Below are 4,599 nucleotides of genomic sequence, written 5' to 3'. Positions count from 1 at the left end.
CCAGGGGGTGGATTCTTATTCTGGGCCTTGCCTTTCCCTTTGTCGCCCTTGCCCTTGCCCACTTGAGGTTTGGACTTGGACTTGCCTGCAGGGAGGGTGGGGGAAGCTGACTCATCTGAAAAGATACCAAATGGAATTTTTTTTTAAGTACATGCAGGACAACAATGTATGGGAATATATAACAAAATCAATAACCCCTCTTGCCCCCATCCATACCAAAAATAAGTTATAAATATTTACCTTCATCATCCGAGGATTCGGGCTGTCTGTTACGAGGAGGAGGGAGAGAAGGTGAATGCTGCCGAGACTCTTGCGGACCTCCTAGACTGCTGAGGAGACCTGGAACCCTCTGGGGACCGCTCTGGAGTTTTACTTGGACAAGGACTGACATCTTTCTTGGATTTCCTCCTTCTCTCTCTGGTTGGAGACTCAGTGCTGTCTTCTTGGACCTCTAAATACTCAGTTTCCTCTGCTTTCCTCTTCTGAGTTCTGTATTTACCAGCCAGCCTCTTCTTCCTGCCTCTCCCTGTCTTGGGTGGCATGTTAAAGTTGAATTACAGTTGAATTAAATTTGAAATAAAGTTGAAATGTACTGTGTGTTCTGCTCCCAATAATCTCCGATCAGCAATTGAATTTCCCACGTCATGTCATGTCATAGGGTTTAACGTGCACATTCAGAGCAAGCTGTTGTAGCGCACGCCTGTCGTGGGCGCAAGTGCTTGCGGAGCAAGCTCTTTCCTCCAAGACAGAAAGTTAGGGGGGGGGGGGAGGAGGGACCGCCTGCACTGGCAGGTGCAAGGGAGCACCAGCAGTCCGACCTGGATCGGTAGCAGGCGGGGGTGGGTGGTGGTGCTATGGAATTTTGAATGGAGCAGTTAATATGCCAAAGAAAAAGGTGCGCAGTTTTGATTTGAAGGAATTTTGGCGCGAATTTTTTAATGGTCAGTCTAAACTGTAAAGGGTAGTAGAGCTAGTATAAGTTTTGACTTTAGTATATCGAGAGTAGCTCGTTAATTAGACCTAGGTGTTGCTGTGGTGTCTCCCTAGGTTGCCCATCGGGGTTTGGGTAGGGTAGGCTGATATTCTTTTGTTCAGCCATTCCCTGGGTGCAGTGCAATTTTTGTACTCGGAGCTGATATTCTTTTGTTCAGCTCCTTATTAGAGTACGTGCTGGTATTTTATATATGCTCATGTTTTATTACAGGTTTTAATACGTAATTGTTGATATATTAGCTTTTAGTTGTGTTTAGTTGTGTATTTTGTCGTGGCTCCGTTCAGGTCCGCAAGATTTCTTTGTATAGTTAGGCGCCCTTTTGTCCTTTCTACGTTATTTCTTTGTTAGGAGATATTATTCTATTGACTTTCCGGTTTGTGTCTAGTGCCAGCTAACACTCCCGGACTGTTCTATATCCCAACCCAACCTATTTAATACTATAAACAAATAGTTTAGGCCACGGTAGCCTTTACTATACTAACAATTATCATTAATAACTCATAAACAGAGAGTAATAGTGCCAGCTACGTATCTTACTATAATACTATCATTTTCCCGGTCCAACAACCATTTTTTGGCTCCATATTGTCACGTAGTGCCAGCTTAGTTATAATATGGCCCAAGTAAATGTCACTCCCAAGGATTTGTCATGGGATAATGATGGGCTCCCATCTATTAATAACACCCCCACCCCCAATGATGATTCACGGCTGGATGAATCGGCCGGGGACAGGCTCCTTATAGATAGCCGGGCGGACGTAAGCTCCTTTATCAACGTTACCAAGGAATCGGGGGAACTGGAAGACTCAACAGACTCGGAACCCGGAACAATAGTAAGAGCCCACAGACCAGCGACTTCGGCCCGGGGGTCAAACAACAGTCCTATAATGGAAGACCCAGGTAAGTCAGGTTCTACACCAACAACAGCCAGCTGTCAAGAGCAACTAGTGTTCGTCACCAACATCTCCCTGGATGAATCAGGTAATATAGCTGAGTCCGCCGGCTCTACTAACATTACTGTCCCATTCCAACCATTTACAAACATAAATGTGATAAATGATACTGGTATGGTTCAATTTGGAACTGGTGCCGACTCCGAGAAGGTAGAGAAACCAGCTGTTAATAAAGAGTTTATGCCCGAGCACAACAATCCATACCCCACAACTTCTCCCAATCCAACCACGGAAGGTAATGGTACCAGTCTCAATGGAAGCTACCTAGAGGTAAGTCTGCAAGAGCCAATCAGTCTTGCAGGGGATAACATTCTTAAAAATAACCCACTCCCTGAGGAAGTAAGAGGTACAACCGAGAAGAAACCCGATACACCTTACGCAAAAAGATCGGCTCGGTCAGGCCAACATAAAGTGTATCTTCCAAAGACTGGTAACCGTAGCTTACTAGAGGGGTCTACTCCTATTAAAAGGAAAGCGGATGTGCTGATTTCACCACAAGGAGATAATAGACTCAATATAAATCCTGATATTTTAATCTCTAACAGGTGGAACTCTTTGGAGAATATGTCACAAAGCAGTATCGAGTTCGACCAAGACTCCCTGGATTTCTCCACTCCAAAAAAACCAAAAAAAAGTAAACCCAATTTGCCTCTGCCAGAGATAAGACAGGTCTGGTTTGATAATTCCAATCCAACTACATACGAATTTTTGTTTCTACAAAATTCTATTTCAGAAATCCAAAGGCTACAAAAACCCCAAATCAGAAATCAAGTTTTTTTTTATTCTCAACTCCAAAATGGAGCAACATTTATCAGGGGGGATGAAAGTTCACTAAATATCATTGGTCCCTTTCTTACCCTCAGGCCAGACCCAAAAAATAACAAAGAAAGTCTAATTTCATTTGGTCAAATTAATACCCCCCCCCAGGAAGGCTCCTGCCTTAATCAGTCTTGCCCACCTACCCCATCCTTTTCGGAGGATGAGCTCGACGTACATATTATCCAACCAATAGTTCAAAGCCAGAACATTCACGATAAACTAGTGTTTTTCCATAAAAACAAAAAAGGCATCCAAATAGGGATCGAAAATACGTCGTCCAGCTCGGGCTACGATTGCGTCCGCGCTGGTCTTAACACTACAGTAATAGCCACTTCTGATGGCAATGACACAACGGGAGTGGGGGGAGTCTCCGATATGGTCGTAGACGCCCCCAATGATCAGGGTAAAACAAAGGAAGTGGGGGCCGATATAGGGGGACCCAACCCCTATCACCCAAACTTATCTAACCCCTTGGGCAAACATAACACTAAGTTTTGGGCTGATCCGCGTGCCAGGTCCGACCCACGCAATGGACGCACCCCCGGGATTCAACCAAAATTGATTGGGAGGTCCCTGGGGTACTCCCTTGATTCAGACGAAGATGGTTTCCCCAAGTACAAACTAAAAACTGATGACCAATTTTATCTGAAAAGCCAAACGGGGGAACCAGCCCAACATTAAAAAAAAACTAAAAAAGTAGTTAAGTTACCATCCACTAACGCCCACCCCAATGTGGGAAGAACAAGACAAAAAGATAAAATTAGGGTAGATGAGTATCCAATTCTCCAAAAACCAACATCTGAGACCCTGGTACAAACCCAAATCACTATTATTGGAGATAAGATTGAGGAGGCTGATGGCTCAAAAATAAATAATTCCTTCTACACAGCAGTCCCAATGGGAAAAAAAAAATCAAAACTTAATCAGGCCCCCCTAATCTCTAACACTGATCAAAATGTTAATAATCAATTTACAGAAGTCAACACTAATAAAAGTACAAAGTCAGTCAACCCTTTCAGATACATTGTAAAAACTAAAAATGTGGGATGTTCAGGTGCTGATTTGCTGACCAAACTGAGGATTGAAAAACCCCCCCCTCAATATAAAAAATGTGATAGTGTGGAGCAATCAGTACATGGACATCCTGCTACATGAAATCTCTAACGAGGAAACCATCTGTTATAACGGTGACAGTTTTGAGCTCTTTCCATACCTTATAAAACCTATTAAGTGCTCAAACTGTCAACGATGGGGCCATACCGCTCGGGGGTGTAGGGCTAATCATACATCCCCCACATGCTGCCGATGTGGTAGAAACCACCCCAAAAGACTGAGTCCTCAACAATGTAGGGAAGAAATCTCCTGTGCTAACTGCCGCGGCCCTCATTATACACACGATAAGGGCTGCCCAGAGTACAGGAGAGCGCTTCATGCACTAACTAATAAAAATCAGAAACCCGATAAGACGAATGTAAACTCTAACCAAACCAAAACTTTTAGTTACAAACCAATTGTCTCAGGGACTGGGGGTCTCTACTCCAACATAGTTAAAAATAAGTCGGAGGGGCCGACCCCCAGTCTTCCTGCGGCAACTAATTCTAGTCCTCCCATAACTTCCTTGGATCTTGTCAGGCTCCTCAGTGGCCTTTACATCAACGGGGGCTTTGGGGGGGAAATTATAGATTCTCCCACTCGGGCACAGGTTGATGGGGCCACGGTACGAGCCTGCCATATCCTTAAAACTACTTTGGGAATCCATATCAATCAAGCAGACATCATAAAACGAACTTGTGTTTGGTATGGAGTACCAACTGTTGGGGACTCCATATGGGA

The sequence above is a fragment of the Gigantopelta aegis genome, chromosome 10 (genome assembly GCF_016097555.1).
Source record: "Gigantopelta aegis isolate Gae_Host chromosome 10, Gae_host_genome, whole genome shotgun sequence".
Taxonomy (NCBI): domain Eukaryota; kingdom Metazoa; phylum Mollusca; class Gastropoda; order Neomphalida; family Peltospiridae; genus Gigantopelta; species Gigantopelta aegis.
This window is presented reverse-complemented; position numbering follows the sequence as displayed.